This window comes from Sciurus vulgaris, assembly GCF_902686455.1.
Source record: "Sciurus vulgaris genome assembly, chromosome: 4".
Lineage (NCBI taxonomy): Eukaryota > Metazoa > Chordata > Mammalia > Rodentia > Sciuridae > Sciurus > Sciurus vulgaris.
The window spans coordinates 49,415,151-49,429,793 of NC_136464.1; positions in this window are offsets into that span (position 1 = coordinate 49,415,151).

Here is a 14,643-nt window from a genome sequence, read left to right on the forward strand (position 1 = left end):
TCTCATTTAGAGCCCTGCCCGTTGTCTATTGAAACTGTAATTAGGCTGATAGGAACCAGAGGATTAAAGTAACTTTCTCCCCCGGTTGCAAGGATTTCAAATGAGCTAGATGGGGAGGAGATAAACCTGAGAAAGATTTTAATATTCTGGGCTGCAGCTCCCGGGACAGCTCCCACTGACAAACAATGGCTGGTTCCCACCCCGCCCGAAGCTGCCAGGGAGGGATGCGGGATGCGCCACTGTCTCCTGCTCCACCTCAAGGATCAGGGTGGCAAACCTGCCCCATCCCCAGACAAACCTGTGCTTGGTCATTGATGGCCCTCTCTCTGCGACCATTTGCCCATCCATCTGCCTCTAACTTCCCTCAACCTCTGCTGGCCCTGGGAACCATCCCCACACAGCTGTCGCCCAGGTGACTGCACAGCCTCCCCCCGGCCTAGAGCAGAGGCTCCCCCGTGGCTCTCCTCTAAACCTCCCAGAACAGTTATCCCAGCTCCCTCAGGCTGCTCCAAGTCACCAGGGTGACCTTTCTAACCACACCGCTGATCTCGTCCCTTCTCTCTTTAAGCCCATTCCATGACCCAGAGTAAAAAGACAAGCCCTTGGCAGGGCATGGAAAACCTTCCTGAGCTGTCCCCATGCTGTCTCTCTGACCCTCCCATCCCAGGCTCTGGGCTCCTGTGTGCTGCAAATACACTGCAGGCTTCACCCTCTGCCTGGTGTGCATGCTGCTCTGTGGGCCTAGCACCACTGTTTGCTTGGTGACATTCTGCATGTCCTCCGAGGCCTTCCATAGACCTTTCTTATCATCTTCACTGCAGTCCCTGCAGTGTCCCCCGTCCTCCCCAGGGCACCTTAGAATCCTGCTTAGACATGCGTCCCATCAACTCTCCTCTGAGTCATGACCCCCAGTGTTGGTGACCACAGAGTGACCTTCTACCACACCATAAGCTCTTCAGAGGAGGGACCAGACCTTGTTCAGCTTTGCATGGTGGGACCCAGTTCTTGGATGGAAACATGAGATTAAAATTCATGGCCACACTGATCAGCCTGGAGATGCATTGGGGACTCCTGGGACAGACAGCTTGGGGAACTCATGCTTCCCCTCCCTCTGTTTGTCTCTTCTGGAAAGCTCCCCAACCTGGGCAGGGTTTCCTATGTGAGTGTGCATGTGTGCATGGTGTGACTAGGTTAGGTGTACACATGGGAACACAGCAATCCCAATGAGCTGGGCAAAGAGGAGTTCTCATTTGCTGGGTGAGACATGCACACAAAGGGAGGAAAAGTGGTCACCCTCATCCAGGACAAGAGGAGCAAGTAGCATCCAAATGTCCCACAAGCCTCTGCATAACATTTAATATCACCTCATTCTGTCCCTCTAGTTCTAAGTCCTCTAATGCCTCAAAAGATAATTTGAAAGTGGAGACATGTGACAATCATTCACCAAGAGTCACCAAGGAACTACGAAGTGATGATCTTGGTGCTAAGCACTGGGCTCTTACCTTCTAGGGTCTAAGTTTCCCCACCTGTGAAATCAGGAGGGAATATTTATTGGTGAAGGGTCTGTGCAGTCGGGACTGTGTGACATTTGTGAATGTTCCTTCACGATGCAACTGCCACATTCCACCAGCAGGGCCAGCAGAGGAAGGCTCAACCTTGAAATGGGCCTGTGAGAGACAGTGGGGAACTTTGCTCTCGGCCTGCTTAGGACTTGCCTCAACGGCTTCTGTATCCCAGGGGCCATGGGAGGGGCAGGCAGGGAAATTTAACCCCACTTGAGTCCTGCAGAAAATGAAATCTAGGAGGTACAGACATGAACCAGTGCATCCCCAAAAGCCCCTCAGCCCGGCCCACCCTCCTCCTAGTGTCCCTTACCTGCTCCCTTTGGCTTTTGTTTTTCTGAACAAAACAGCTCATTGCCTTTGAGAGTGGTGTGGGTGGCAAGAAAGCAGCTGAGAATCCTTGGTTCAGTTTTCTGTCTTCTCATTTAAAAGACAGAAATTTCTTTGCTTGGAGAAAGAGCTTGTACGAACATGAGTGAGCCTTGGATTTCTGTGTGCAGTAGCCAGTGGGCAGATGTGTCCACGGAAGGCCGTGTGTGTGCAGGCGACTTGACTTGATGTGGGCTGAGTCTATGAAAGATGAAGTCACGGGTCGTGTGCCAGTGCATGAACAGGTGTCTTTGGGTGTCGTCTGAACAGCATCATGACTGTGTATTCCTCCATGTGAGTGCAATACCTAGACAGGTGTGTGAGGTTATAGGGATTGGGTCATGCAGTGTTCACCCTAGGGAGGATGTGTGTCCCTGTGATCTGTCATGTGGTCACATGAAGTGGAACTAGGAACTTTGAAAGAACGCATGATTATTATAAAGTCAACAGTTAAAGGAATCCCAGTCCTGGTTTTGCATACTCAGTCTGCTATGGGGTTCCAGGGTTTGGTTAATGTGATCAGGATGGACGGTGGCCTATCTAGGAGGTCAAGTTCAAGAGTAGTTTCACCGGGTATGCTACTGCTAAATTTGTTTCCTTCCAAGTTCTATGTCCAGTTTTCATTCCATAAAATTCATTACTTACATGAAAAAGTCTCATTCACTGAATCTACAATGAGTGGCCCAGGCTGGGCTCGGGGCTTTCCAGCAGGAAGTGGATGTATGGTGGCAAAGGAGTTGTCGTATTAACCTTAAATAATGCTAGCTACTACAGTGGAAAATCTCAGCAATTTAACAGGACAAAGTGTGTTTCTTGCTCAGACTATATGTCTAACACAGGATGGTAGGATACCCTGATCCACTTAGTCATTCAGGGCACCAGGCTGACAGATGATGTGTTGTCTTGTAGATGCACCATCTGGATCCCATGGCATCTTGAATTCTGTGGCAGGGGCATAAAGGTATGAAGGACTCCTGGAGCTCTATAATTGCTTCAACCAGGAAGTGACACATGCCACTTCTGCCTAATGTCTAGAACTAATCACGTGGCCTGACCTTCCTGCAAGGGAGGCTGGAAATACAGAGTACACATGGAAGATTTGGTGAATGTTCCCTGTTTTTGACGTAGACATTATGGTCCCAGTCCTCCAGGGACTTACACATTAGCCAGAGATAGAAAAAGAAAAGAGATCAGTGAGGAGAGCAAAGGTAGTCAGGGCAGACTTCCTTTAGAGGTGGGATCTGTTTGATTCATTTCAGGAAGATGGAAACTACAGAAGAAAAGTATCTGGGTAGGTCTATGGACCAGAGAATGAGGTCCTTGGAAGACAGCCTGGGGAACAGGGCTGGGGAGGATGATGAAGCAGACATTTAGGGAATGTGACACCCTCCAGGATGTATTGGGAAGGACTGGAAGTAAAGACACGTTGGGGGGCTCTTTTTCTGGTAATCCTAGAGAGAGAACATGAAGCCCAGAGAGGATGATCACAGGGTCAGAAAGGAAGAGTGTCTTGAAGGAGCCAGCTAGTCTTAAGGACAGTCTTCAGCCAGTGAAGCAATGCAGCTGAACCCATCAAGCCAGACCTCCCTGCCACATAACAGCATCCAGGAACGCTGCAGCATTAAACCCAACAAGAAGGTCTGCTCTCAGCAACTGCATTGAACAGGACATGTCTGCGTTAGGGCAATAAAGAATATCTCAAAGTTACATTCTCGGCTGGACTTAGACATCCTCTCAACTGGGTCAGAGTGGCTGGCTCGTCTTTTATGAATGAGTTGGGCACTTAAGATGGTCAAGGGCACGCAGGGTCTCGCTTTTGATGACGCTCCTCTCCTAGGCACAAAGGGATAGTGAAATTAGGCCTGGAGCCAGGGAAGGGGAAAACCTGCTGATTGGATTACAGAAAGCAAGAAGGAGCAAGTTCACTCTGCACTGTCAAAACTGACTTCCCTTCTGTTGCCAGTGGCCTCCTATATCTGGTCCTGGGCTAATGTCCTGAGGAAGGTAGAAAGTAGAGGAAGGGGACATGGAGTCAAGATCAATGACTGACTACATATCCTCGGGTTCTGTGGGGAAAGATTGCCTTTGACAAGTGAGTTTATGAGGTTCACTGGGAGGCCAAATTTTCCAACAGTCAAATTTATGTACCAATGAAATGGGCCACCTTAGGAAAAGGACAGGAGTCTCCATCTCTGGAAAGCCCAGACAACCATAAGCTACCAACATAGTATAAAGAGAGGTCAGACAGGAGCACATTGAAGCCCTGCAATTCTGACACATGAAGTCCAATGCTTATGATCCCAGACACCAAGTCTGCTCTTTTTAGTAGGGTCCCCAACCAACTTGGTTTGCCTAGCACATTCCCAGCTTTAGCCCAGAGAAATCCCTCAGGCCCAGGCAATTTAAGACATTCGGTTACCCTATTTTGTAGGCCCCATAAGTGTCAATGTCCAAACTCACAAGTAGTCCTTTGGGATTGGGCAACTCAGTGGTTCATGGTGGTAACACATCATGTATCACCATTATTTGTAATGAAAACCAAGGGTATTTTTTTTTTAAGGATCAAACTTTGGTTAAAAAAATTAATTTTTTTCATTTTCCAAGGTCTTCCCTCTACAAACACTGTCATTATCTATGCACTCTAAGATGCTTTTTCATGGGGGACCAAAAGAGGGAGAAAGCATAGTTAGCATGCCAGGCTGCTGCCTTACCAGCAGCTGTAATGTGTGACCCATCCTGATGGCTGAATTGCTATTTAATCTTAGTGAGGAGGTGAGCAGGACCTATGAAGTATTCTCACCATAAGAATTGAGCCTGAATCTGAGGCTCTCCATCTAAAGCTGAGTGTTGTAAGGAAATGTCAAGATGGAGGAATCAGTTCAATGCCACCACAAGAATGGAGTCTACCAAATCCCACATGAGGGACATTCTGTGGGGCAAAGGACCTATCTTCTTCCTCAAGTCTAAAGCATGAGAAAATAAAGAGGGTTGTGGGAGGCTGTTCTATTTAGAACTATGAAAACCAAATAAAGAGAGCTGGGACCAGGGGTCCCAGTGGTACAGCTTGTGCTTAGTATTTCTGAGACCCTGGGTGCAATCTCCAGCACCCACCCCACTCCCCCAAAAAAAGAGTGGACTGAGTTTGTATTTGAATCAAACAAAGTAACTGGTGGGGGGGTGCATATTTTATAGAAGACCAGGACATTTTGAGTATGAACTGGCTACTCAACACCCTCCATATTAAGTTTTGTGTATTATGCTTGGTGGGAACATGGACCATTTCCACCTCCTGTGCTGTTCCCACTATTCCTTCCAGCTGGCATCATCGCTGGCCTCAGGCAGCTTCCTCAATTGCATGTGCTGATCAGTGTTCTGCTCAGTGCCTGAAGGGGTCCTCTCTGCAAATCTCTGGGCCTCTCCCCGCCCCACTCTATTCCAGGGAGAGTTCTGTGAATTCCAGCCCCCTTGATCTTCCTGAACTCTGCATGCGTGGCTCTACCTCATCAATCAGGGCATCCTCCAGGCTCCACTTGGGGTCCCCTACCTGTGCTACAGCCTGATAACTCTCTCCAAGCATATAGCGGGCCAACCACAGGGCTCCCTTAGCTTGTTTTTCTTCTCTCAGTTGTGCCAGTACTTTGTTCCCTGATGATTCCTGTCTTAGAAACTGACTTGTTTTGTCTTTCTGTTGCAACTTTTGATGATTTCACTGCCATTGCTTCGCAGGAGGGTAGATGCGGTGCCTGTTATTCCCTGTTGAAAGTGAAGCTCTCCCTATGCTTTTGACAGGAAGACAAGGCAAGAATGACTGTCTACTCCCCCGACTAGAACCCTGAGCTCCAGAGTAGTGGAATAGGCTTGCCTGTCACCTTAGCACAGGTTCTAATTCCAGGGACCCTCTTCTGGAACAGACTCCTCTGGTAGGTTCCTGGCAGGTATCATACCATGCCTGGGGCTTGCCAGCCAAGTCAGGGCCTGCCCTGCTGGGAGGTGGCACATTCTAACACTTTACACTGGGGTCTAAAGAGCTGGCCCTAGCCTGTGCTATTTGTGAGTTTCCATCAGCATTTGCTCCTCTTATCAACATCATATAAAATAAACATTTGTCTGACTCAAGGTTTTTGGCTTTCATGAGCTGTTTCCCATCTGTCTCTCTTGCTTCCCTCTGCCCCATTCCTTGCCTCTCATTCGCACCTCCTGCCCTCCCACCACCCACAAGGCCATGCTCACTCACCCCAGACACACGCAGGAGCACACACACGCCCTGCGCCGTGCTCTTTGTTCCAGGGAGTGCTTGGAGCCACTTCCTGTCTTCTCATTTCTTTGCTTCCTCTTGCCCTTTGCTTCCACATCATGGCTCTTTTCTGAGCATCCTCCTATTCTGGCATCAAGCACCAGAATTCTAACTCTGGTCTTCCAGTGTGACCTTGAAACCCTCTAAGCTTTTACTTTCTCTGAGCTGTCCATCTCCACCAGGTATTGAGTTCTTGGGACTAGAGGCTGATCCCCGAATCTCTTCCTGCTGACCACTGGAGGTGACAAGCAGGTGAGACAACTCCAGGTGAAGCAAACCTGGGCGACAGAGTCCAGGTACCTGGTTCCAGCCCCAGTGCTGCTCTCCCTGAATGCACGGCCCTCTGCCAATACTACCCACTTATGAGCCTCTAGGTTCTGATCCGTAAGGCAGGAACCATTATCCCGGCTCCACTAGCATGCTGGGATGGTGTCTGGGAAGAAAGAGCTTGTGAAGTCCTGGTTGCATGACATGCATGAGCACGTTCAGGAAAGAGAGGGGACCCTCTGTGATCGCAAACCCTAGCCTCAAGCCTCCCTGTGACACCTAGGACACACCATCCATTGGCTCAATCCACCAGATATGAAGAACACTGCAGAACACACCTACTAGCTGTATAATTATTTCATATTTCTGATCTTCAAAGTAGCTCATGTTTACTTTAGAAAATTGGAAAGATATAATAGAGTATATTAAGTAAAATAAAAAGTGGTCCACAATCCCTTCATATAAAGATAGCCAATAAACTTTGGTTAATTTTCTTTCACACACAATACACATATTTTGAAACGATGGCTGTGTACTGCATAACAAAGCTTTGGTTAATGACACTCTACATATGTGGCAGAGGTCCCCTAAGATGATCTATTTCCTAGTGACCTCAGCATGGTTGGCGTCTTTGTTTAGGTACACTCCATCATGTTCACAAACAACTAAATACCCCAACAACGCATTTCTCAGACCGTACCCCCATCATTAAGCAATGTGTGACTGTATATACAGGAAGGAAAACATTCCGTAGGAGTTTTTCATACAACATGTAGGCATGCACAGAAAAAAATTAAATTTCATTATTTTCCTATCATTGAACTTCATTTTTCTCTTGAATCCCATTTCTCCTGAAAGCAGAAATTCTAATCTTGCCAAACCAGGCAAATTTGTTCTCTTCAAGATTTCTTTTGTACATGCAGGTGACAACTTGGCCCACTCAGAATTTTTCTCCATCTCGCCTTTCCTGAAAGTCTGGTCTAAGTTGCTGGCGAGGCTGGGGAGAAGGGCTATGGGCAGAGGTAGAGAGAAGGCACTTGGTCAGCTGTCCTGCATGGGTGTTCAGCCACGGTCATCGTGGGGTGGTCATGTCCCCCTGTGTCCCAGACGCCCGATCCACTGTGCATTTCCTAACAGCTTCCTCCTCACATCCATCACAGGTCACTACCTCCTCATGTAACCTTTCAAGTAATATGTACCCTGCTCCAGGAAACCAGGAAAGTCCACTGGCCTCAGGTGCCACACTGGGCTGTGGGAGGCAGAGGAGACAGATGGCGTTCACAGAAGAAAATACACCAGTTACTGCTTGACCAGGCCATGGCCAAGCCCTGTTGTCAGTACACCCACCTCTCTGGCTAGCTCCCTCTGCCCCTGATGACTTACTAATAACAAACATTTAGTGCTAGATGTCCAAGGTGTTTTTGGACCTTTGTGTGCGATGCCTCCTTTTATTATTATAACAACCCTGTCAGATAGATGGTATTGTTACTCCTATACTATAAAATAGGAAACCGAGACCTAGAGAGTTCAAGCATCTCATCCCAAATCACAAAGCTGGAAAAATGCAGAGCCAGGTTGCCCTGCAAAGCAGCGGAACCCAGAGCTCATGCTGTGATCAGAACCGAAGAGTCACCTGTCTCTGGGCTGCACCTCACAGGCACACACATAAACGCACAGGCCACATTCACATCCTCTTCCCTCATTCAAAATGGCAGCACTGAAGCAATCTTCCTCACGTTATACTTCCAGTGAGGCCCATGGCAGGGGTCAAAGCCCCGAAGATTCGCTCATTCAGCCCTGGTCTGACCATTTGGCATGAGACATTCGCTTTCCACCAGGGGCCGAGGGGCCGAGGGGCCGAGGGGCCGAGGGGCTGAGGGTGCTAGGGGGCAGTATCGGGGGTGGCCCTACCCAGCAAACCCATGCATCGGAGATGGGGCCAGTCACAGAGAATAATGAGGCTTCCCCTGGTACCGTGAAGCAGGGTGGTCATGGGCCTCCCTCACAAGGCTGGCGTGGAGATGAGATCAGCTCTGTGCCTGCTTACGGCACTGGATAAATGTCAGCTATTAACAGTATTTTAAAATGTCACAACCTCAATGACCCTAAACAAAGCGAAAGGGCCACACTTCCCTGAAGAGGCCTGTTTGAAGGTAAGAATGGGAGGGCCATGTGAAAGCCACCAGGAGTGCGTGGGTGCTCCTACCCTTGAGACCCACCCAGGACGGTCGCGCCCCACTCTGATGGGAGCGGACTGAGCTAGAGAGCCACCGGTCATTCCACCACAGCACATGAAATCTCACTGTTGCATGCCAGCTCCTCCTCACAGCCCTGAAGGCCCCTGTTAGGATGCAAATGTCCACCGATGTGAACAAATACACCATCGCCGAGACACAAGGAACATCCTCCGACTCCACCAGGAAGATCTGTCTTCCACACGCAGGGGCATCCCAGCTCCATCTAATTCTGAGCCTGCTCCGTCCACCTCCGCAAGACAGTTGCAGTCCTATGGGGGCAGAGCAAGGCATGGACCATGCTGTGAGGCCAGAGGACCTAGGAGTCCTCCTGTGGGTCGTAGCGGGAGTGGGACTCTGGGGTCCCCTTGCCTAGCTTCAAGCCAGCTCAGCCACATTGGGCTAAGCGACCTGGCAAGTTCTCAACCTCACTGTACCACCACTGTTTCAATCTTGTGTTCTGCATTTTTTGTTTTGTTTTGTTTGTTTTTTCTCTTGCATTGCTGGAGATGGAACCCAGGACCTTGCCCGTGCTAGGCATGCACTTTACCAGTGAACGACTCCCACTCCACTGTCTCAATCTTAACTAAGAATCTCGATCCCTACTTCTCAGGGATGAGGCACACATCTCACAGGAGATGACGTCTGGAAAGCACTGGACAGGCAGGTGGCCTTGACTCAGAGGTATCCCCTCCCAACCCTGTGCAGCATGAATAGAGAGCCTGCAGACGGGAGCAGTTCTGGTAGACTCCCTGGCAGGTTACTACCAGTTCAGCCCCACCCCATGTGACTCAGGGTAGTTCACTGTCTGTGGAGTGGGAGGTGCCGACTATGCACCCATTTCACAGCTGGGCCAAGCAGAGTGAGGTTGGCTACTGGGTCTCTGCAGAGCCCTGATGAAGCCTGTCCTCCAGCTATTACCGAGAAGTGTTCTCCAGAATACCTGGAGTCCCGCCAGGCACTGAGACTGAGCCTGCTTGGCACCGGCTCCTGGGAAAGAAAACTGCAGAGTGCAGACTGTTCCCAGAAACTGGAGACCGGGGGCTTCTGATAAGGCCAGCCTGCTTTCCCGAGCCTGCCAGTCAGCCTGAGCACACGGGCAGGCAGGGGAGAGGGTGCTGTGTGCAACGCGACTGGGCCAGGCCCACAGCCCCCCAAAGTCGAGCACTCCAGGGTGGGGAGACACAAGCCCAGCTTCCCCCAACCCTGACGCCGGAGCAGCTTGGAGACTGTGCACAGTTCCGCCCCTGGGGCATTGGCCAGGGCTCAACCAGGACAGGGGGCTCCACATGGGAGGAGAAGCTGTCCCTGCCTGCCTGCGGGACCAGTTCCCACACCGCAGCTTTGTCCTCAGAACAACTGCTTAAGAAAAGCTGGACGCGGATCAGTGTCCTCATTTGACACTCAAGGAAATGGAGACTCAGAGGAGAGAGGTAAAGTGCTCAAGGTCACAGTCGGTGACAAGGCAGAACGCGTAGCTCAGCCTCCTGCTTTACCCCAGGGTGCTGTCCTTCTTTAGCAGTTTATCCATTCTGGTTCTCTCATCCTGGTACAAGGCCACTGAGAGCTTTATGTGATTAGCTCAAAGTGGCACATGGCGGAACAAATGTCCAAAATGGACTTGGAGGCCCTAGTTCCCATCCTGGTTCTAGCACTGAGGAGCTGTGTGGTCCTGGGCAAGTTTATTTCCCTCTCTGATCTGTCTCCTCATCCGTTATGTAGGGATGGAACATGGCACCAATCTTACAGATTTTGCTTTGGCAGAGAGAGAAGAGGAGCCCAGGAACAGAAGAGGCCCAGCTGCCATCACTTAACTCGGGCTCAGTGCTCATCAATAGGAGGAGGCTACTGCCTGGGGCAGACCAGCTGGGGTCCACAGCCAAAGAACAAGGCGAAGTTTCCATTTCCTCAATGGGGACGGTGAGCCTCACCTTCCCTTGCATCACTCTGTCACCTATAGGTGAATACAATCTTCCTCAGAAGGTCGTCATCCTGAATAGAGAGGATGTATAAACGCAGGAACAAGACCTCCATGCCTATGGGAGGGAACCCAAGGGTGACCTGGCCTCAGGCAGATGGAGTGGGGACCCAGAGGTGCACCCAATTTGTGCCACAGAGAGACCCAGGAGGGCACCAGCTTCATGCGCTCAGGGAGGGGACCCAAAGGTGCACTGGCTTCACATCCACGAGCAGGGACCCAGAGGCGCTCCTTCTTCACACTGACAGGGATGCCCTGGCTCCATGTGAACTGGTTTCCCGGAGGGAAGTTCCCTGAAGCAGCTCCCCAAAGAGCAGGATTGGAACGCGAAAATCCCCCCAGATCACACAGGCAGGTCCAGCCGAAGTGCGCCCCGCCCCCCCCGCCCCTCTGCCTATCTGACAACCATCTAATGCAGCAGGAATGTTTGCAGGCAAGGCCTCACCGGAAACCTCGGACCCGCCTGCCAGCCCTGTGGCATTCAGTGGCCAGGTAGGGTAGATCAAGGGTGCTGTGAGGAGACCCAGCTGGGCCCTGCCTCGACTCCCTAGGTGGAAATCAGGTCTGTTATTGGCCAGATTGTTCCTAGTACTTTGATACGGTGAGAGATCTTAAGGAAGAGAGTAAGAGGGCTGGGCAGGGATGCAGAAGCCCCGGGGTAGTAGGTGGAGCTAGGAAGCTCATTGGTCTCGGGGTGTGTCAATCATCACTGCTCTGCAACGGTGAGGAAAGAAGCTCCAGGAAGGAGAGCAGGCACCTGGGAGGCATTGCAGGAAAGAGACAGGCTTCCAGGAGCCAGTGGAAGGACAGAAAGGATGGAGGCAGGCTCTGGAGAGAGGATGTCATGTCCCACCTGTCCCCCAGTTCTCCCAACTGCTGTAGAGCAGCTGGACACAATATTCCTCGCCTGCCCAAGATATGACATTAATGCAGAAGCCTCTCTCCAAGTATAGGGGCAAACCAAGGAGCCAGGGAAGCCAGCCTACAGCTGGCATGAACCCAGGTGTCTAGGCTGGTGACCTGGCCATCGGCTTTGACGTGTTTCTTCCCCTCTCCTACCTGGGACAACCAGTCCTTCAAGTCCTACTGAACTTTTCTGCTCTGTCTTTAGAATCCACCCCCTTTTCCTCGCCCCATGCCACCGTCCCAGCCCACCCCAGCACCTCCAACCTGGATACTGCCCTCGCCTCCTACCAGATATTTCTGGTTTTTTTCCCTCTTGACCCCTTGCAATCCATCTGTCTCTCCCCTGTTCCCTACAAGGGCTCCCTCCTGCTCACTTCTGCATCCTCCAAGGGGCAGCTCATTGCCCAGCACTGTAGGTGCTTGATAAAAATTTGTGGAGTGAATGAAATGAAGGTGGGGAGGAGAGAGGGGAGAAGGGCGAAGGGCTCCTTGCTCAAGGGATGTAAACAAACACCGCAGAGCGAAGCCCAGCTGTGAATCCAGAGGGAGCTCCAGCGTAGACAGAGCATTTTGTCCCCCTTGTTTACGGTCAGGTGGTTAAAATCCTGCTGCAATAGGCTAGGCTTGTCCCTTTACAGAATCTGAGACCCAAACCTAGAAAGGGGTCTCTCTGAGGTCACCTGGTCCCTCTCCTTCTCTAGCACCCTCTCTGCAGAACTCAGGTGGACAGTTATGTCTTCGGTTCAGCAGCCTTCCAATGATATGGCCATCCGTATCCACCAGGACCACCCTGCTGAGTGACCTCTGCCTCCCCAGGAGTTGCATGATCCCGAAGAGGAGAATTAAGAACACGGCCAAGTCCAGACAGTCTCAGGCTGCCCTGCATCTTCGGATGGAGGCCAGCTCTCCAGTTCCCTGGGGGTCTCCCCACCAAGGAACCAATGGAATTCCTTCATCAGGAAGTAGAAGCTCCCTCCACCCGCCCCCCATCCTGGCTGCTGCTCTGGCCTCTGGCCAGGTGGTTAATACTGCTCCTTGTGTTTGGAGCAGAGAACTAAACACAGCTCTCCTGGGAGCTTGGAGGGAAGCTGGCCAAATGTGGGGAAGCTGATGAGGAGTACGAACATGGCCGTCTCCACGGCAGGGATGGACTCCATTAGCTGGTGGGCATTCTCTAGAGCTGCCACTGGGCTGGAGGAAACAGCTCAGGTAGGGACAGGGCACGCCCCGTGCTCCAAGCTCCAGTTCCTCGATTTTTCTACCCCACCTTCACCCCCATCTGGAAAGAATTGAGAAGAGTCTGGACTGTCCCCTGCTCGGATCCCATCTTCTGCCTCTGCCCCACCCTCCTTTCCCTCCCAATAAAGCAGACTCTCAGGAGAGACATCGGACTTCACTCTGACTGGGGTAAGTGGTTAATAACATCTAAATGTATCATCTTTCCACAGGGATTAGCATTGGCAGGATCCAGGATTTAAGGGAAAGCAGAAAAGCAATAATGGGGATTTCAGGCCCCTGGCCAGCAGCTGGTGATGCAGAGAAGCTCTGGAAACTTCCCAGCATCTTTAAGACCTTTGGGACATCATTAATAGTAGAGACACCAACCTGTGTTTTTTCAACTTTGCCACTTGCTGTGTGGACACGTCACTGATCCCTTCTGACCCAGTTCCTTCATCTGTTCAATGGGAATAAAACTTGCCCTCTCATCAAGTTGTTGTGAAAGTCAAAGGCAGTAAAGAGGTCAGGCCCCAGCCACAGAGTGGGTGCTCCATTGCCATTTCTTTCCTTCCTTCTTCCACGTGCCAGTCATTTTCCATGGAGGAGTAGATGGACAGGGGATCAGAGTGAGATATGGGTAAAGGCATTATGCATGTGCACTTGAACCTTGGGTTTTTCCCACAGCCGATGACCTTGAAGTTGTCTCAAATCCCCCCACCTCTACATTTGCCTCAGGGGGTCCTGCAACTTGGAGAAATCATCTCAGAGGGGGACCTTATGATGGAGAGCTTGTGGTTCCCACCTTCCACATCCTCAGAAACATAAACCCTCTGTAATCATCTCCAGATACAGGAATGTGGTTGGTAGTCACTCTCTTCCTCCAGTTGGTACCCAGTCCAGTGTTCTGTTGATCTATTGCCACCACCAAGCACAGTAACTTAAAGCAAACATTTATCGTCACCTCTCACATTTCTGTGAATTGACTGGACTTCATGGACAGTTCACACGCCTGGTCTCACATGGGACTGTAGTAAGAGGTTTGCTGGGGCTGGTCATTTGAAGATTTGACCGGTCTGAACTTCAGGGATGGCTCACTCATGCTCCTGGGCTGTCCACCAGAACACCTACATATAGCCTTTCTGTGTGGCTTGACCACACAGAACATGGTGGCTGGTTTCCCAAAAGAGAACCCCAAGGGACCCAGGCTAAAGCAGCGGAACTTGGGAGCCTCAGAACATCAGTTCCACCCACTCTATTAGTGAAACAGACCCAAACCCAGCCAGATGGAAGGTGATGGGGATAGGAACTCATCTCTTAACTCCGGAGAGCCAAGTCACCCTGCAGAAGAGCATGTGGCAGCGAACAGCATGGTAAGCATCCCTGGGAGCTTAATCTGCCATATGCAGCACCAAGATCAGGTACTGCAAAAGAACTGTGCTAATGGCAAGGGTCGGGGACAAGCACTGTCCCAGGAGTCAAACCAACCTAGACTTTCCTGCTCCACCCTGGGACCAGCTGTCACCTCCACTTACAAGTTGCTGTTAAGTCCCCAAGGCTGCTAGGAGCTCCCCACACACTTTAGGGAGTGTTGTAAGAACAAAAGGAGATCACCCGCTGCTTTGTTCTACCCTAAAAAGCCTTTGTCAAGCGCTGGCTCACTCAGCCATCCAACAAGCAATCCCCAAGGGCCCACTCACAACATACCAGAGAGGAACCGGCCGCAGCAGGGGATGCAGCGTTCCATGGAAGGCGTGGGCAGACGCAGACAGTTACAACACACTGCACAGCTCAGTGGACCCCAGGTGGATGGAGCCG